Genomic DNA, 21,902 nt, shown 5'->3' with positions numbered 1-21,902 from the left:
TTCTGCTCTGTCTTCCAACGCCTACCATTAATTTCTTCCCCTAAAATGGCTGCCTAATAAAATCCAGGCCTTTTATGCATTTTCAACATCTACTCTATAGGCTTGCTTATATATTAATGCAAGGTTTTGAAGTACATAAAACATGTACATGAAGTACATACATATCTCCGGGACCGTCTTCTGCCACACGAATCCCAGCGACCGGTTAGGTCCCACAGAGTTGGCCTTCTCCGGTTCCCGTCGACTAAACAATGTTGTTTGGTGGGACCCAGGGGAAGAGCCTTCTCTGTGGTGGCCCCGACCCTCTGGAACCAACTCCCTCCGGATATCAGGGTTGCCCCCACCCTCCTTGCCTTTCGTAAGCTCCTTAAAACCCACCTCTGTCGTCAGGCATGGGGGAATTGAGATATTCCCTTCCCCCTAGGCTTATAAAATTTATGCATGGTATGTCTGTTTGTATGATTGGTCTCTTAAATTGGGGTTTTTAAAATTACTTTTTATATTAAATTTGTTATATTTGTCTTTTTTACTGCTGTTAGCCGCCCCGAGTCTTATTTATTTATTTTTAAATAAATAAAAAATAAAAAGCTGCAAGAGAGACATGGAGAGTATGATTTAAGAAAGAATTGTATATATAAAGGGGAAATTATGCCGATATGATATAAGCTTCCATTCCTAAAACAGTTGTCTCCGGATGCAAACATGAGCCTATTGGAAAGTGACCTTTTTCAGAAACATGCAAATATGCTATAGACTCTTATTCCACGGTTTTCATATTAAATACAGTTCACCACCAGATCATGCTCTCTACCCCACATATAATTTTCTCAACACTAGTTTATTTTCAGCAATAAGAAAAACAGGAACAAGCATGAGGATCAATCCCACACCAGAGAGCAAGCACGGGGATCAATCCCACACCAAGATCTCTGGACCTCAGTTGTCCATTGGCATTACTGGAATGGTATGGGGGGGGAGGGTTGCCTTGGTCTGAACGAAAATATGGAAGATTTGGGGATTGCAGCTATGAAGACAAAAATAATGGCTACACACACACACTGATTTTTTTAAAGTGTCTCTTATCCCGTTGGCATTTAAGCTTTGAAGACAAAGAACGTCCATTTATGTCAACTGCCTGCCTTTTTTCTCAGCAAAATGTAATTGCTCTGTGTTAGAAATGTTAAATCTGATTGTGAGAAAATTTTCTCTTTTTCAAACATTGAATTATCTTCTTTTTACCCTCCCTCACCTTTCTCCCTCAAGGATAGATTTTTGAGAGCACCGTCTTTGTGTGCTCGGACAGACATATCACCTTTAATTTAGAACTTTAGAATTTGTCTTCTCTGTCTGACACTACAATTTGGAAAGTTGCATGGGCTGCCTGCTAGAAATTTAATATCTGCAAAATAATTCAAATATTTCAATTCAATTTTAATTCATTGATCTAATCCACAAAACTTGCAATAAAATGCTGTGTGACATTGCAAAGTTCAAAATAAAAATTCTGAAAGAACAGGGAATACCTGGATATGAATTTGCAGTAGAATTTTTTTTTAAAGTGAAGATATACAGCTTATTCCAGATGAAATAGGCCCTCATCACCTCAAGATTCGACTACTGTAACGCTCTCTACATGGGGCTATCTTTGAAAAGTGTTCGGGAACTTCAGATCGTGCAGAATGCAGCTGCGAGAGCAATTATGGGCTTCCCTAGGTATGCCCATGTTACACCAACACTCTGCAGTCTGCATTGGTTGCCGATCAATTTCCGGTCACAATTCAAAGTGTTGGTTATGACCTTTAAAGCCCTTCATGGCATCGGACCAGAATATCTTTGGGACCGCCTTCTGCCGCACGAATCCCAGCGACTGGTTAGATCCCACAGAGTTGGCCTTCTCCGGGTCCCATCGACTAAACAATGTCGTTTGGCGGGACCCAGGAGAAGAGCCTTCTCTGTGGTGGCCCCGACCCTCTGGAACCAGCTCCCCCCTGAGATTAGAACTACCCCCACCCTCCTTGCCTTTCGTAAACTCCTTAAAACCCACCTCTGTCGTCAGGCATGGGGGAACTGATATAACTTCCCCAGGCCTATATTGTTTATGTATGGTATGTTGTGTGCATGTTTTTTTAAACTATGGGTTTTTAGTTTTAATTATTAGATTTGTATTCTACATTGTTTTTTCTATTACTGTTGTGAGCCGCCCCGAGTCTATGGAGAGGGGCGGCATACAAATTTAATTAATAATAATAATATAATATAAATGAACTCTCTATCTTATTACTGTATTTCAATTTGTAAAGCTGTTCAATTGCCAAGCAATTTAAGTCAGGAAGAATGAAAGAAAAACCCAAATAATAAAATAGGGAGAAGGCAGAAACTTTAGTCATTGCTCCAAATGGGATTCCAATTCACATTACGAAGTACATTGAGCGTTCTCTCCTACTGAATTTCTACATTAACTAAACTTTTATCTCAACTTTCTTGTAAGGAATCATCCCATTTTATTTTCATTGCAATTCTAAAATGATCTAGTCTGAGAACAACTGCCTTCCCATAACTTTAGGTCAAGATTCTTTGGTTAAATTGTGGATCTAGGACAATTTGTAGTATCCTGATTTGGTTATATTGCTGGGCCAGCATGGATGGATTAACTCACCAGACTGTGCCAAAACTAAGCTTCTTAATGATTTAACATCAGTTCTGAAGCTAATGTTTAATGTTAACAAGATTTTTATGCTGCACAACTCCAGTGGACTCTAGCTGGCTAACATATAAAAAGTATAAAAATTACAATATAAAATTACAGAGTAAAATATAAAAAACAAAAAGTTATCCTATTAATAGCATTCAAATTTTCAGTCATACATGGCCCCAGACCTGCTAGAAAAGCCAGGTCTTAATGGCTTTCTGGAAGGCTGGTAGGGCAGGGATAGTGCCAATCTCCGGGGGCAGTTGGTTTCAAAGGGTCGGAGCTGCCACAGAGAAGGCTCTTCCCCAAAGCCCTGCCAATTAACATTGTTTGGCAGACGGGACTAGGAGAAGGCCAACTCTGTGCGCCCTTATTGGCCATAGGAAAGTGTGAGGTAGTAGGTGGCCCCATAGTCTGGTTCTAAGCCATGTAGGGCTTTAAAGGTCCTACGTGGATTTTAATTTTTAATCATTTAGTGCAGCAGTCCCCAAACTACAGCCCGTGGGCCGGATGCGGCCCGCTGAGGTCTTTTAACCAGCCCGCGGCAGCACACGAGATTTTACTGATCGATATAATAAGAGGGAGAAATAGAGAGGGAGAGAGAAATGAAGAGGAGAGATAGAAAGGGAGAAACAGAGAGAGGGGGAGAGAGAGAAAGTGTGAGAGATACAAAGAGGGAGAGTTAGAAAGAGAGTGAGTGAGAGAAAGAGAGAAGAGAGAGAGAGAGAAAGAGGGAGAGATAGAGAGGGAGAGAGAAAGGAAGAGGGAGAGATGGAAAGAGAGAGAGAAAAAGAGAAAAATGAGAAAATGATGGCGGGAAAGAACGAGGGAGAGGAAAATGAAACAAATGAGAGAAAAGGAAGAGGGAAGAGAGAAGTGGAGAGGAAGGAGGGAAGGAAGGAAGGAGAAATGGAGTTTGTTGATTTAAGTTTAAATTTACTTGTTAATAAAGAAGTATAAATTACTTTATTACTTAATTATTAATTACGTAATTACTTATTCTTCTTTATTTTAAATATTGTATTTGTTCCCATTTTGTTTTTTACTTTAAATAAGGTATGTGCAGTGTGCATAGGGATTTGTTCATAGGGGTTTTTTTATAGTCCGGCCCTCCAACAGTCTGAGGGACAGTGAACTGGCCCCCTGTGTAAAAAGTTTGGGGACCCCTGATTTAGTGCCACAGGTTCACTCCAATACATAGGCATCTATACCTCCCACCTGCAAGACAAGATTGATTTTGCATAATACCTTTGTCTGTAAAGTAGTTGTTACCTAATTGAACCCACGTGAAATTATCTCATATACAAATATCATGACTTACGAGCTTGTATCAGAATGTAAGTATGTAAAGAACTTCCATGATACATAGAGTGCCTTCCGTCCCCTGTCCTATAGTCTCTCCTATATCTCGTATTTCTTCTCTACTATATGCTCTATAACCTTCATTGTGTATTGGAATGAATGAATGAATGAATGAATGAATGAATGAATGAATGAATAAATAAATAAATAAATAAATAAAATATACATTGTGCATGTATTTCATTTCAGCATTGTTTATTATTATTATGACTGTTGAAAATGCTCCAAATGCTCGTTTTTAAAATCCTGGTTAGCAGTGCAGCATTAAGTCCAGCCACAGTTTGAAGAAACTGATTTTGTCATTTTCCAGTTGTGCATCCAAACTTTCTCCCATGTGTCTATATCTATTTCTTTGCCTATATTTCTACACCACAGTATCATACTGTCTTTTAAAGTTAAATCAATATTCTTGTGAGCAATCAAGTATTTGTATATTTTCCCAATTACTCTGTTTTGATTTATAGTAATTAAGTTACTTAATAAATTTTTATTTTTATTAAATATATAAAGTATGCTGTCTTTCTGGTATCTAGATCTAATCTGTGCATAGTGCCACCAATCAATTTGTATCCCTTCCTCTTGTAGTTTAATTCTAGTTTTTAATTTCACTTGATCGTCTAACAAGTCTTTATATCTTATTATTCTTGTGTCCTTGATAGAATTTGGATGTATTATTGCATCTAGTGGGGCAACCCAGTCCGGAATTGTTAAAAAGTGGTTTTTCTTTATATCTTTCCATACATCAAATAAATATTTTCTTAATGTATGTCTTTTAAAATAAGAGTGGTTTTTTTCTTTGTCATACCATACGAAGGCATGCCAGCCAAGCATAAGGTCATGTCCTTCTAATTTTAATGTTCTCTTATCCTCTAAGGTTATCCAATTTTTAATCCATGTTAAGGCGGCTGCCTGGTAATATAATTTCCAATTTGGGAGAGCAAAACCTCCCCTCTCTTTTATATCTTCTAACATATTTATCTTAATTCTTGCCTTTTTGCCTTGCCATAGAAATTTTCTAACCACATTTGTTAAATTTTTGAAAAAAATTGCCCCTGGATTTATTGGGATCACTTGAAATAAAAATAAAACTTTGGGTAAGATATTCATCTTAATTGTAGCAAGATATTTTTACATTGTTCCATATTTCTAAATCTTTTTTAATTTCATTAATTAATTTTATATAATTATCATTTTTTAATGTTATTGTTTTGGCTGTTAACCATATTCCCAAATATTTTACTTTTTTAACTATTTGTATTCCAGAGATACATTCTAAATTGCTTTCTTGTGCTTTATTCATGTTTTTTTTTTATAAATTGTGTCTTATTTTTATTTATTTTCAGACCTGCCACCTTACCATATTGTTCTATTGTCTGGATTAATCTTGGTGCTGTAACTATCGTATCTTCCATTATAAAGGTCAGATCATCTGCAAAAGCCTGGACTTTATATATCTCTTTTCCAACCCTTTTATCTTTGGATCTGCTCTTATTTTTATTAATAGTGTTTCTAAGGTCATAATGAACAGGAGGGGTGAAATAGGACATCCTTGTCGAACTCCTTTATTTATTTTAAACGCTTCCAATTGCTCATTGTTTAATATGATTTTAGTTGTTTGTTCTGAATAAATAGCATCTATTAAGTTGACAAATTTAGGGCCAAATCTCATTTTATTTAGTTGCATTTTTATAAATGTCCAATTAACGTTGTCAAAGGCTTTTTGAGCATCTAAAAACATTAATGATAATGTTTTATCTGGATGTTGCTCATAATATTCTAATACATTAATAATTGTTCTAAGATTATTTCTAATCTGTCTGCCTGGCAGGAAACCATTCTGGTCTGAATGAATTTTACTATTTATAACCGTTTTCAACCTATCTGCATATATTGCAATAAATATTTTATAATCAACGTTTAATAATGATATTGGTCTATAGTTTTTAATTTTTTCCATTGCTGTATCCGGTTTGTGAATTAAAGTTATCAAAGATTCAGACCATGATTTAGGAATTTTGCCATCTAACCTGCATTCATTAAAAATTTGCAGCATATTATTTCTTAATGTTTCATTTTCTATTTTATACCACTCTGCTGGAATAGTGTCTGGTCCTGTGGCTTTGTTATTTTTTTGCTTCTTAATAGTTATAAGGAGTTCTTCCATTGTTATGGGACTCTCCATCCTCTCCTGTTGTTCTTCTGTTAATTGGGGTAATTCTGAACTTTCTAGATATTTAAATACTTCATCTTCCTCTATATTATCATTTTTATACAATTCTTTAAATAAATTTTGTACTATATTTGCTTTTCCTTCTGTGTCATATTTTATTGTTCCATCTTTATCTTCTAATTGTTTAATTAATTTAGATTGTCTCTGTTTTCTCAGTTTATATGCTAACCATCTCCCTGGTTTATTGGCATGTTCAAAATATTGTTGCTTAGCTCTTTTTATTTTTTCCAGCATTTGATTCTGTTCTTCCAATCTAATTTTATGTTTAATTAGATTTTTTTTTCCAAATCCTTATTTTTCATGTTTTGTTGTGATATAAATTCTAGTTGTTTTAATTCATTCGTTAATTGTTCATATTTTCTTTTCTTTTCTTTGTTGTATTTTGCTGTGTAAGATATTGTTAATCCTCTTATGTATGCTTTAGTTGCATCCCATAAGTTTTGGGGAGTAGTATCTGTATTTTTATTAATTTCAAAGAATGTTTTTAATTCCTTCTCAATCCATTCTTTGTATTCTTTCTCTTTCAGAATGTTTCTATTCATTTGCCAATTGTAATGCTTTTTACTATTTCTCATATAGACTATAACTGGGTTGTGATCCGCCCATGTGTTGACATCTATTTCCACCTCTTGTGTATATTCTGCTGTTATTTTAGGAGCCCACACCATATCTATTCTAGTCCAAATTTTGTGGGGGTTTGAATAAAAAGTGTATTGCCTTTTTTGGGGGTGTCTTTCCCTCCAAATATCATTCAATAGTAATTCTGCTTTCATTTTCTGAAAAGTGGAGGGTAATAAATTCTTTTTTTTCCTTTTACTATTTTTTTTCTCTCCCGAGTGGTCTAATTGCCTATTTGTTATTGCATTAAAATCTCCAATAATTAACATATTTTCCAAATTTAATTCTATAATTTTTCATGTAATTTTTTATAAAATGTAATTTGGTCATCATTTGGGGCATATATAGAAACAATAGCAAGAGGTCTAGGTTCAATATTAACTTGGACAATCAAAATTCTACCTTCATTATCACTAAATAATTGTTTGGAATTTATAGAACTCTCAACATACATTGCTACTCCTCTTTTCCTTTGATCTGCTAATGCAGCATACATATTTCCAATTTTAGTATTTAGTAATAAATTCCGATTACTTTTTTTTATATGTACTTCTTGAAGTATAACAATTTGAGCCTTTTGGTTCTTAATTTTGGAAAATATTTGTTTTCTTTTTTTTGGTTCATTTAGTCCATTAACATTTACTGAGAAAATTTTTAAGTCTCTCGATGTGGTCATTTATTGTACTTTTTGGTTTCCCGCTGAGGTTGCTTTCTTTTGGCCCCATGGTCATGCTCCTCCACTTGTGCTGATGCCCCCATGGCTTCCGCCTGCATTATTTCCAGTTCTCTTGATAGCTGTTCCATTTCGCTTATTCCACTATTTTCATAAAAGTCTCTTGCTTGGTCTAAATTCTCCAGCTTGTATCTTGTGGATTTCCATGTCAGTGACAGTCCTTGTGGAATAAGCCAGCGAAAAGTTATATTCTCTTTGATCAAAATTTTGGTCAAAAATTGGTAATCTCTTCTGTTCTCTCTAACACTTCTTGGAATTTGTTTTAATATTTTTATTTCTTTGCCTTTGTGTTGTAGTTGACCAGTTCTTGACCAGTGCAGTATATCATCTCTCAAAGTTCTTCTTACAAATTTAATGTGAATCTCTTGTGGAAGGTTGTTACGACGTATGTAGCTATTTGAAATTCTGTAAACTTCATCAATTTCTTTTATTATTTCTACTGGGTCTATCTTGAGGATTTTCCCAATAATTTCAGCCATGGTGGCCTTTAAATCTTCGTCCTTCTATTATATTTTGAAATCGTAGCCCATATGAAGCACATTGCATTTCCAGATGTGTAATTGATTCATCATATCTTCTATAGCGTGAATCCGCTCTGTCTTCAAGGTAGTCAATTCTTTTCTCCATTCTCTCCATCTTTTCTTCAGCTGCTTTCATTCGATCTTCACTCTCTTTCAAGGTTTGTTTAATCTCCTTCATCTGGTCTTTCATCTCTCCTGTATCTACTTTCATTCCAGCCATCTCTGCTTTTATTGCGTCTCTCTGTTGGGTTGCGTCGCTTTGAGATTGAAGCATAAAGTCTTTTAATGCAGTTAGTGTCTCTTGGATTGTAGCAAGTGTAGGTTGTTGTGGTTTCTCTTTCTCCTTCTCCTTGGTAAACATGGTTGCTGATAAGACCGGCTGTGCGGGGGAGGGATGAGGCGAGCCTTGGGGGGACGATACAGCAGATATTTTCTTCTTAATTGTCTTGGTATGAGTAGAAGTACTTGACATTTTGAAATTTAAAATTGGTATTATTTTATATTAGCAGTATGTAAAGAATCGCTATAAATTCCAAACCTACACAACTAATTGCCCTAGGCAGACCACAGTAAAAATTCAAATACACACTGAAAATTGAAATATAGTTCAAGTACAAATACAATTAGAATTCAATATTCAAAATATGACTCGTTAATTCTTATTACTCTAAGTCCAAAATTATATCAAGAGAAAAGAAATTGATTTGGCTACCATATCTAGGCTGCAAATTAAGGCTACTATATGGATTACCACTAGATGGAAACAAAATAACATAAGTCCCCTTCTTTACTGTCCTCTGGGGTTGACTTATTTATTTATTTATTTATATTTATTTATTTTGCCAAAGAAGAGGAAGTTATCACAAAATATTAGATTGCGCGGAAATGGATATGATGACAAGACGCTTAAACGATCAAGAAGAAACGAAATTTTATGAAACATGGAACAAAGTTTATGTATGGATAGATAAGAAAGAAAGAAAACAGAAAATTAAAAATAAATATAGATGTTTTGGTTTAAATTTTCCTCTTTTTTTTAAAGAATAATACTAGAATTAGTTTATATACATAGAATTGATAAGATTGTTTGGTTTTATATTAGTTACAACTATTTTTCTCTTTTATAATATCAATTTTTCCTTATTAGGTAATTTTGCATTAGTAGTATTGAATTATGTATTTAACTATGTATTCCTTTTTCTGTATCTGCATTTATACTTTTGAGAAAAGTGGGGAAGATACATCCCCACACTTTATGTTTAATGTTTGTAAGTCTGTGTGTCAATTTTAAGAAAATTAATTAAAAAATATTGAAGAAAAAAAAAAAGTCCAGCCACAGTTTGACAAAGGAACAACATAAACTTCAGTTTTTACAGGATTATCTATTTATATTAAACAAAATCCCAATATAGAAGTTGGTTGTTTTAAAGCAGAATGTCTATTGCATTAACTAAAATAGTTCAGGAATCTGAAAAAAGCCTCTGAACGGGCAGGTGGCAATGAAAATTAATATATTCTATGGCACAGTAAAATCCTGACTTTTTGCCATTTTTCTTTTTTTCTTCATAACTAAATAAATTGTTTGTTTGTTTTTTAAAGATAGCCATTTCACTTTTCCCCATGAAACATTGTAACATTGAAACATTTCAAAAACAAGATATTACATTTAAAATGAACAACTACAAAGACAATAAAAAGAAAAAGAAAAAATTATAGATAAGGCAAAAGAAGCAAAAATAATAATAAATGTGCACAACATATACAGAATCAACATTAAATATCTATTGTCCACCCTTGTTGAATGCTTTTTGCCATTTTTTTCCAAAAATGACAAGATGTTTACAGAGATCTCTCTATAGGATTTAAAGAGCTTGTCAAATGGCATTAAAATTCTAGTTGATCATTCAGTATCCCAAGATGCCCTATTAATTCGCTATCCATGTAATTTTTTGATTGCTATTTAGGATATCTATTAAATGAAGATATATAATTATTGTCTGAGCCTATCCTTGGGTTGGAGTTAACAGTTAGTAACAGTTTCTCTTAAACTAACCAAAATAAATTTTCACCATTCCACCCCAAATTTCAAGGAAACAGGTAGCTCTTCATTTTCAACACAAGATGTGAGTTTTTGTGGTGATGCCACCCATTCATCCACCTTAATCTGAGCCATTTCTACAAGGAGAACTTCCTTGGCTACAAAGGCCCATTATTTCTGTTTAAAAACTACTATGAACTGTGAAGCCAAAAGAATAGTACATCAGCATTTTGCGACCAAATATCACATAGCCAAGTTTGATCTAGATTCTAGGCCAGTGATGGCAAACCTATGGCACAAGTGCCACAGGTGGCACGCGGAGCCATATCTGCTGGCACGCGAGCCGTTGCCCTAGCTCAGCTCCAACGTGCATGTGTGTGCCAGCCAGTTGATTTTTGGCTAACACAGAGGCTCGGGGAGAGTGTTTTTGGCTTCCAGCAAGCCTCTGGGGGGTGGGGGAGAGCACTTTTACCCTCCCCTGGCTCCAATAAAGTTTTTGGAGACTGGGGAGGGCAAAACAAAAGCCCACTGGGCCCAGCAGAAGAAGGGAAACAGGCCATTTCCGGCCTCCAGAGGTCTTCCAAGGGGCGGGGGAAGCTGATTTCGCCCTCCTCAGTCATTGAATTATGGGGGTGGGCACTCACGCATGTGCAATAGCATACATGCACATTCTTGGCACCCGAGGAAAAAAAGGTTTGTCATCACTGTTCTAGGCTGTTTAACTAATTGCAGATCCCTGAAACCATCTCTAGGGTTTATTACCCCAGACAAAGAAGGTAAAGGTGAATTTGAATTCCTTCTCCTTTTGCTCCCTTCGCTTCACCAGACCAGGCTACTGCTTAGGGATGTATTGTTGTACTTGCCTTTTATACTAAAGCTGGTGGAAGCAGGTAAAAGAGAGAAAGAATACGCTTCTCTTGATTTCATGAGCTAGGTGGGGTGGCGAAGCAAGATTTTCTGCTAATGCTCAGCAAGAATAAAATTAGAAGTGTTAGGGTTTAGTTCCAGATAAGCTGAGTTGTAAATAAATTGTCTCATTCACCAATATTGTCTATATTATGAGTATGAACAAATCAGGAACTGCTTTCAAACTGGCACAGAATCCTCCAATTTGGGGTATCCTTACTTCCAATACCATTTCTAACAGTAAAGAGATGACAACATGTAAAACTATTCAGACTTAGTTTTTCTTTCTTTAAATCTTGGTTGTTATATATGACAGGAAATAAATCAACCAAATTATAAAATCAATTTCCCTCCAATGACTAGCAAAACATGAATATTAGGCTTCAGTGAAAAATCCATCTGCTCATTTTGACTTTCTAAGCTTTAGTATCTGTCCTGAGAAGTCTTGCTGATCTATTCTCCTATCTTTCCATCTAGCAATTATGTAATTTATTTTAACTATAATAGTAATAGTGAAATTATACCTTGTGATCAAATTGAAATCTAATGCTTTAATGCAACAGATATTTCCAGTTACTGTTTATAAAATGAACTGTTTACTTTATCTTTACAATATAATACTTTATTAGAATAAAGAAGCTTCTTTTGTGTTTGTCAGTTAAGAATAGATAGTTATCCAGCCCAGGGGAATTAGATTTGTATTGCTGTTTAATTGACCAGTTACAAACCAGTGCCACTGGATACATTTTTGAGCCCCAAGCCATGTTACCAATCTTGTTTTTCAAAGCCAAATTACCTCTTCGGTTTCTGGCCCTGAAATTGTAATGAAGCATTGTGGAATCCCTTGAAAGCTGTTTCTTTCCAGAGTTTTCAGTACAAGTGAAGTGGAAAATTATCTACTCAAGGAGTTGCAAGTCTTAAATTTTTAACAGAAGGTTTTGCTTAAAATTTAGGTGTGTGACAATTCCTTTTGAAATTCCTATATATGATTTTTTTTTTAATGGACTTTTGCTCAGTATTGGACTGAAAATAAATAGGAAGCATTAAAATGCTAAATATACCATAGATTGGCCAAAATTATTAGAAATGATTAGGGATTGCAAAAGAGTCTTAATCAGGCACTTTATAAATTGTTAATATTAGAATATCCTGTATACCTTGCTTCTGAATTTTCAAAATGCCTCGCTTTCTTTCAGAATGTCAGATGGTAACAGAACAAAGTTTCCCAAATGGAACTATAAGTTGGTAGACTCTCTTTCATGAATGCTTAAGGCATGGAATATGAAATTGTTATTCCATTGTTAGACAAAACATCAACTCCATTCCACAGAAGACCTTTGAAACGACACTGCATTGTTCCAGCAACAAACACTGAAATAATCTGCCACTGAGAAATAGATTCCTTCTGACCAACAGTATCAGCAGTGGCATATCTATCAGTATGAGCACTATATGAAATACGATTTCAGTTCACAACAATTTATTAGATAATGCCTTCCAAATATCTTCTCCAAATTAGGGCCTGCCATGCTCTTTGATGAGCTAGCTAGGAATAGTGGGAAATGTAGTCCTAAACAGCTGGGGAGTACTGTATAGTTAGTACTACAAAAAGCTGCTCAGTGACATCATTTGAAATAAACGGTATAAGTATCCTTTACCAAAATCCTATTCTAATTTATGAGCAAGTTTAAATAATTAAATAAGTTGTAAAGTACATGTGAAGAAGTCCAACATAAACCACAATAAAGTTCATAAGAGGAAATGTCCCAAAATGAGAAGAGTGTTAAAGAGGAAAGTGAAAATCAGTAATATCATATCTCAAAGTATGCATGGAGATCACTCAAGACCAAAACAAAATTATATTATAATTTAGAAAAAACATCTTCAAATCCAAGAAGCTGTCAGAAAGGTAATGAACTGTGTGAAAAAAGCTATTGCTTAAATATATCAGAAGCAGGATACCAACTATGGAGTTGTGGACTTCATTTTTTTTTAATGTTTTCTTTAAGAAAAAAGTTAAACAAATTGTAGAGAAAGTATCCGTCTCTTTACAATATAAAATATAGACACATTTCTGTATTGATTCTTCTACCATTTGTTAAAACAAATGATCACATCTGTTTCACAAACACAAACCACAGACCTGTCTCTTATTTCTAACAAACCTGTTAGCCTTTTCCTTTGCAATGTACAGAGAGTTATATGTGCTGAACTTGCTTTCAGTAGCCACAGATTTGATTAGGTTACCAGCTAATGGACCTACTCTTTTAACCCTAAGTCAGACACAGTTGAAAGATCCGAGAAGATGACTTTGTGGGAAAAGCTTCCCACTCCAAACACACTCTCTCCACCCACTGCCCAAGAGACAGCAGATTATGTTAGCACTCTTTCCACTTCTATTGACTCAAACAATATTTTTACTGGGCTGGATGGAATTTGTGTAGGGACAAAATCAGAAACAGAAATGGGAAGAGATGTCCAAACTAATCTCAAATGCAAACCAATCAATGCAAGAAGCGTAGTTAATAAAATGCCTGAATTCCTACTACTATTAAACACTGACACCTTTGACATTATTTCTGTTTGGGAAACATGGCTAAACACATCCCTCCCTGACTCCATCATCACAGCAAGAAACTACCTTGTCTTCCGTCCAACTGTGAATCCCGCAGAGGAGGCGGAGTAGCTATACAGTATTCTGCAAAAAGACACTAAACCTAAAAAAATATCCAATTTACACATGATCTCAGCCTTCCTGAAACCATCGTCCATGATCTGTCCATAAAATACCATACTTTGCTTCCTACTTTGTTACAGAGCCCCAGATTATGACATCACACATGCAAACAAATTAATTTCACTGCTAACGTGGGCAGCCTCCTGCCCATACCCCCTTATATTTCTTGGAGATTTCAATCTATCTCTCATTAACTGGACTATAAACAAATGCACGACTGAACCCATCCATACAACCCTATACAACACTGTTACCAATCTAGGATTCAACCAACTTGTAGCTCAACAACAACTATTTTGGGGTTCCAGGCATTCCGTATTCATCATTTTCAAGGCTTTGGGCCAATTGGATTAGCAAATGATTTTAAAAAGAAATATAAGCATTTCTTTGCAATTATGTGATAACAAGGTCATATAAATAAATAGGCAATGGAAAAATGAGGAGGAAGGGAATATAATAGCCCAAATAAAATAGACAGAAAAAACAGAAATCAAAATATGCATGTTACAATTTGTATAAATGCTTTCTAGATGGAAAATGGGGATTTTCTTTTAATTTGTCTATGATTTGCACCTTCTTCCACCCAGCTTTGGAGGGGTCTTTTTGTTTATCCTCCCATACAATGAAAAAGACTCCTAGTGATTGATGAAGGCATCAGTGGTTCTCTCATCAGTTTAGGAACAAGTTCAAAAATCTCAGGAGAGAACATCACTTGCCATTCTGAGGACTAGCTAGGAAATAGATATATTGTAAAAAGGCCATAACTAAACTTGTGGTTAAAATGGGAAAGAAGATATAGTCAATCAAGTTGCTGGAAAGTTAAACAAAGAAACAACACACACACACACACACACACACACACACACGGAAAGTAGATACTGGTATGAACTCATTCATTTGCACTCCCCATTAGATGGTGCAGTTTTCCTTAATGTTCTGCAGATCCTGGTGAAAGGAGATTATAAGTTATGTTCAATGCCTTATTTGGGGGGCCTCCTCATGTATTTTGATGAGGAATATGGTGACAGTGCCATAATTAATGCAAAATCCAGCTCTATAAATGTTTTATTCCCCTTAGTTGAGACTGCGTAGGCTTCTCAAGATGTCAGTGAGTTATACAGCTCTTCCCCATAAGTGGCAATGAAAACTTTATAGCATCACTGACATTGCAGATTTTGTTTATGCCACCAATTTCAGTTCCCCTTTTTAAAAGAAAATAAAATCCAATAATGGTTTATCCTTGAAGTGCATTAGTTACCATAGAAACAGTGATGAAGCTCAAATGGGCAGAATTTGAACATCACCCAAAAATACGGCTTGAAGGAAATGATAGTTCCTCGTTGAGCTGGAGCCAAAGTTGGCAATGACTTGTCGTATTCAGTGCTGAAGTTGTTGTTTACATAACAGGAAGTAGAGCATTTTAATGATATCACTAATACTTTGCAAGTTAGAAATTAGAACAGTATGGAAAGTAGGAAAATTAGGGCTACCAGATTTAATTAGTAGATTAATTTATTTACCCTAAAATTTTAATTTATTTAAATTATTTATTTATAGCAATTAGCATTTGAGTCCTCAGAGAGGGGCAGCATACAATCCAATTATTAAATTAAATTAAATTAAATTAAATTAAATTAAATTAAATTAAATTAAATTAAATTAAATTAAATTAAATTAAATTAAATTAAATTAAATTAAATTAAATTAAATTAAATTAAAATAAAATAAAATAATCATTGAATGTTAAAACAGACATTATAATATGACTCATTTTTGTATGGTCCTGACCATTGTGGAGGTAGGGATGGCAATATTCATGCTCTAATTTCTACCAACAGCATGTTACTTGAAGTATGTACAAAGAATAAATAACAATAAATAAATAATAAAATCTATCAATTTATATTAAAACAGTAATTAAAACAACATGCCTGAAATCATTTGGATATAATAAACAAGGTGCAACATCTCATAGTGTCTACATCTCTTTGATGTACTGATAATGATCAGACTGTCTCCTATCATTAAAGAATTTCTTTCTGGGCAGAAGATTAAGAGAGGTCTAAGTCAACTATGTTACAAAATATTATGGGTTTTACCTTATCTGTGATTAATAGATTTTCACTGAGAAATCCAAAAGTTATATTTATCTTAATTTGTACACATATATTTTTATTCCTCAGAGAGGGGCGGCATACAAATCTAAATATAAACACCTTCTTGAAAAAAAGCACTTATTTTTATCCCATTGGTTCTTCACATATGCTTTCCCTAGTTATCTTCCTTTTCCTTGTTCTTTCATCAGAAGATCATCTTGTCTCATTCCAACTGCTCAGACTATCCCTTATTTTGAGAGATGTAAGTTTCAAGTCACAGTAAAACAGAAAATCTAACAGATCTTGGATGCCAATTGTCCCACCAAAATGCCCTTGATGGAGTAGGTTTTCTCAATTCTGATAAGCATGCCATGAGTAAAAGCAAGGTCAAATATCCCTAACCCAGTGATGGCGAACCTTTTTTTCCTCGGGTGCCAAAAGAGCATGCATGCGCACTATTATGCACACCATTCAATGCCGGGGAAGGGCAAAAGAAACTTCCCTGTCCTCGGAGCCCTTCTGGAGGCTGGAAACGGACTGATTCACAACTTCTGATGGGCTCAGTAGGCTCGTGTTTCACCCTCCCCAGGCTCCAAAGGCTTCCCTGGAGCCGGGGCAGGGTAAAAACACCCTCCCTCATCCCCTGGAGGCTCTCTGAAAGCCAAAAACGCCCTCTGAGAGCCTCTGTGTGAGTCAAAAATCAGCTGGCTGGCACACACATGCACCTTGGAGCTGAGCTAGGGCAATGGCTTGCATGCCAGCCAATATGGCTCCGAGTGCCATCTGTGGCACCCATGCCACAGGTTCGCCATCACTGCCCTAACCATATCTGAGGGCAAATTTGTTTACCGTACAGAATGCAATGGAAGGTGAAGGTTTTGGATTCCAACAAATCAGGATGAAGAGGAACTTGTCAGGAATTGACAAATCATGAGTGCTGCATAATACTTTCGCTACCTGAGATGATGCGACACTCTGATTGATGGTAGGGTTTATACTGTAGGCAGCCAAAAAAATTGCAACAATAAAATAAAAAAAACATCTCAGTACTGCAAAAGGGGAGAAAGAGGAGGAAAAATCATAGTGTGATCTAAAACCTAGAAATACCTGAAATGAAATTTCCTTTGGTAAGACTTATAGATAATGGGGAAAACCCCAATAAAACTTTGCCTGTAATAATTGCATCCTGGGGTCTGCTTCTTCTGCAGAGCTGAGAGAGCTTCTAAGAAGTATATCCAGGTGAGCAATGAAACCTGAGACAATGCCACATTTTATAAGTCATTAGCAAACCTTAAAGCTGGAGTACAGCAACAGAAAAATAGGTGCTGTGCTTCCTGCCCATTTCCAATATAGATGATAAGAATATCTTTCCAAATTTCATCTGACTAATCATAATCTCTGATTTGTATAAAGTCACATCATCCTTCAGTAGCAATTTGCATATGTAAAGAAAACACACTAACAACAATAGCAACGCAATTCATATTGTCACTTATACAGTGTCCTGGCTAAATTCAGTTTTAAGATTCATACAGGAAACAAAGATAGGTTATAGGGCAATGAAACTCTTAATTTATTATCCCAGTTCCATCCAAGTCAGTCCAGTTATGCTTCTGTAAGTGTTCCATTATGCAGAGGTCCATAATTCAAAGAAAAATGTGTCCCCTCTGACTGGAAGATCAAAGTATAGAAACAATTAAAAGACTGTTGGGTTAAAGCAGATTGATTGTGATTGATTCTCTCCTAAAAATATCAAATACTTCCTGAGAATTACTTTCCTTACTTAAATGTGATATTTTAAACATACTTTACATTTTCAAAAGCATGAAGAAGATTTAAATGGCAGTTCTTTTACACTTAAGAAAAGTAATAGCTGGCATTGCAAAGATATTGGGTTGGGTGGGGATTCCCTCTGTGCCCTAGGTTAGCTAAATAAATACTTATTAACGAGAGGCAGAATTGCTGTGATTAATTGCTAAATGTAAGAATAAGTGGCAAGCCAAAGCAATCTCCATCTTAAAATATGGGCACATAAAGACCTCTAATCCACAACTCAGCCAAATGTTGGTCTAGAAAGTCCTTCCTTTCATTAATATAGCATATTTATTTTAATCTGAGGTCGATTCACAACAGGAATAGTGATTCTTCTCTTTGCCAACCATGCCACAAAGCCTAATGTTGATGGTGACTGAAACCATGATTGTTAACAATAATGTAACAGGATTAAAAAGTATAATCAGTAAAACTATTGCACATTCTAGAATCTAGACATACTGCACAGGAGAAAATAGATTGTCCAGGAGCTCAATAATATGTCTTATATAAACACACAAGAAAACCTTAAGTTGAAATGTTGGGATATATTGAAATGATTAACACTACTTCTACCAAATTTAAGGTTCAAATTATTTTAAATGTCTTTTCCTTTGCCCTGGTTTCTGTCAGTCATGCCAGTGCTTTCATCTAGAACCTTGGAACAGCATTGGCTGTCATCCACACTATAAGCTCCATATATTCTTATTTATGTAAGGGGGGGAAAAGAGTCAGAGACCCCTGGATAAGTTTCATAAAAGTTTCAGAATGTCAAGCTAAGCTATTTCTTGCTGTTTCATTACTATAACTTGAAAATATATTCAACAAGTGAACTTTTCTAAACCCAAGACAATGGATCTTGCCACAGCCCCTACTGTGCTTATTAAATGTTCATGACTTAATATTGATTCTAAAGGATGCTTGTTCATTTGCATATTAATACCATGGTCTACAGGCAATCTTCCTCCTGCTACCTTGTGGCACTGACCTGCTTCTGAAATAACTAAAGATATCTTAAAATGCTGAATAGACAGTTTAATTGCTCATCTTGCTTCATGTGAAAAAAAAATGAAATGCAGTTCATTCTCAAAGCTAAAGATTCTTCCCCAAAACCCTCCCAGCATTACATTCAGAGTTCCTATTGAAAAAAGACATTCAACCATGAGCACAAAATGCCATGGATGCATTTGGAGTGATGCACTGATGCAGACTTCAACATCAGCCAAGTATTCAAGCCTGGATTGAATAGGTAGGCTGGGTAGAGGTGCAGTTTGGATCCTAAGAAAACAGCTGTTTGTGAATTATAAATGGATGGTTCAATTCTCATATATCTAGGGCTGAATCACTATCAGCCGTCTATTTCACCAAAAATATTTTATTAGTTTACAGACTGTCAGATGAAGGTACTTTCTACTTTTATATTCCTGACTTATAGGCCTAGAGTTCTTCCAGACGATTGTTTCTGCTTCAATAACTCTTTTAACTCTGGTGCAAAATGCAGCACCGATAAATTTGTATTATTTTGTGGATCTTCTCTCTGCCTTCCTTTCTTAGTGAGAGACTTCTAAACAATAGCAAAGAAAAGACTTTGCAATAGCAAAGAAAACAATGGGAAAGATGACCAGAGTTAATTAGCAACTTACCACACTGGATTTCCCTGCCTTTCCCCAAACAGACCATTTGGTTTGCTATTTGGTTTAGCTTCAGGAAGAGTCCAAATGTGGTGCATTTTTGTTTTTTGCTTTATTTCTCTCCTTACACAGTTAAATTCTCCCTACTAAGGGGATGAGCATACAGACTCAATAGGATTTGGGGGAATGTGTAAAATATCAGGCTGCTTATTTATCTATCTTGAGATTTCATGCAATTCCAAGAAACTAGTCACCATATCACTTGGACTGCACCTTTTTTCTAGAAATCCATTGCATATGTTAAAGTTTATTATACTTTAAGAACAGCAGAACCAAGAAGACAAAGTTCTTATATTTAGGCTGTGAAACACAGTGATGTGGGAAATAGAAGAGAATGAAATAAGAAGGATATCTAGGAGAAAAGCTGTGATGTGGCTTTTGGCTGTTACAATGGGGAATAAATTATTCTTGAACAAATGGAAAATGTGCCTGAAAAAAGGTCCCAGCTTTCAGAACTGGAGATTCAACACCCTGCTTGGGCAAATATCCCTTCCTGCCTTTATTACACCCTCTGACTTTATACAGAAGTGATAAATTCTAGAAAAACTGAACCAAAACAGGCTATGGAGAATTTAAAGAGACGAAACACTATTGGTAACAATGTACAAGTACAACATTCTATTTGGGAGCAATAAATCCACTATTAATATTATTAATGATAATCCCCCCAAAATAATCAACTCTGAAATATTTTTACTGTAAATGAAAATACAGGTTAATGAGGGATCAATATACTCCATCCATAGTCAAGGAAAGTTCATGAGTAAAATATGAAATCGTGAAATAATTATTTCAATTGAAGGATTGGATGAGGTATGGGGGATACTTAATTGTGGATATTGCAATGTATATTAAAGCAATGTATCACAAGCTTTTCTTCAGAGTTTATTAAACTGTTACTGTTTTGTTTGTAACCTTGGCTAATCTAATTATTTGAAATGTCACTTTTATTGTCTCTATCACATTCCCCAAAATCTCATATTTATATGTCTTTATTTATAGGGGCTTAAGTGAACATTTTGTTTTATTTAGATAAAATGTCATTTCAAGAACTCTCACAGGGAGAGTGGGAGGGAAATAATTTTAAAATGTTCACTTAAGCCCCTATAAATAAAGACATATAAATATGAGATTTTGGGGAATGTGATAGAGACAATAAAAGTGACATTTCAAATAATTAGATTAGCCAAGGTTACAAACAAAACAGTAACAGTTTAATAAACTCTGAAGAAAAGCTTGTGATACATTGCTTTAATATACATTGCAATATCCACAATTAAGTATCCCCCATACCTCATCCAATCCTTCAATTGAAATAATTATTTCACGATTTCATATTTTTTGCAAGAAGCTGGATGTCCTTCCAAGCTAATTGCAGATTCAAACACCCATGTACATATATCAGAACATAAAAATGTAATGTATTCAAAATATTTTTTTTAAAAACCCTGCATGATTATTGTATCCAATCAATGCATATACTGTAGCATTATCCTATAGATAGTTACTTAGACATAAACACAAAAAGTTTGTCACTAGGTAAGTAAATATGTTGTTTCAGAATTAATTGCACCATATTAGTAACAAATAGATGATAAGTGTTTTCATTGTGGATTATTACCTATCTCATTTTGCATGTAGATATGCTTTGAAGGAAAAAATAGGGAACCTAATCTTTTTTTCAGACTTAGTTCTGCATCTGACCATTAACTTCAAGACAAGGGATATTTGCCAACAAGTGGACGGGGCTGCACAAAAGAGTTGCTATATCTAGGTCAAAACCTCATTTTGATCTAATTTAAATGTAAATAAAATAGGTAATTAATCAGTCTTCTTTTCTATTAATGTTAATGAGATTCAGTGTTGTGTAGTAGTTAAAGGGACCAGTAGTAGTACATCAAGTCATTTGTAAGATTTGTCAGGAATATGTCTTGTGTTAAATACAAAAAGTTACCATCTTTAAGCATGGACAAAGAAAAGTATTTATGTATTAATTATATTAGCAATGGCAAAGACAATAATAATTATATTTCTATACCATTTTAGGAGGACTCTTGAGTCCAAGAGTGGTTTCTTAACTTTGTGCTTTTTTTCTCAGGCATATCAACCCACATTGAACACATATTGAAATCTGTTCCTTGTCCTTTTTTTTTAACCTTCCAGTCAAGACTGTGGAGAAAAGCAGAATTGATCTACCAGACAACATTCACTAGATTTTATAAATAAGCTCAGGAAAACATTTATGCCAGTCTCCATCATTTGCTTTGAAGGATATGTCCAGGAAAGACACCACAGCATGATGGATCAGCTTTTATGGGCTTCAATTATGGTCCACCTAAATGTTAAATCATTTAAAAGACAAAAGTACTACAGGAAGGACCACAGGAACCATTTGATATGGTTAAATTTACACTGACTTTATAAAAAATGTCTAGTTAGAAGGGAGTTAAGTGCTGGTCTCTTCAGTGT

The 21,902-nt window shown here is 35.0% G+C and overlaps 1 protein-coding gene across 2 annotated transcripts in view; it reads right to left on the bottom strand.

Annotated features, from left to right (window-relative positions):
- The window catches only part of LHX4 (LIM homeobox 4), a 99,309-nt gene that overhangs the window by 41,946 nt on the left and 35,461 nt on the right, over window positions 1–21,902 (bottom strand). The window lies entirely within an intron of this gene.

The sequence above is a fragment of the Erythrolamprus reginae genome, chromosome 3, assembly GCF_031021105.1.
Source record: "Erythrolamprus reginae isolate rEryReg1 chromosome 3, rEryReg1.hap1, whole genome shotgun sequence".
Taxonomy (NCBI): Eukaryota; Metazoa; Chordata; class Lepidosauria; order Squamata; family Dipsadidae; genus Erythrolamprus; species Erythrolamprus reginae.
This window is presented reverse-complemented; position numbering and strand designations above follow the sequence as displayed.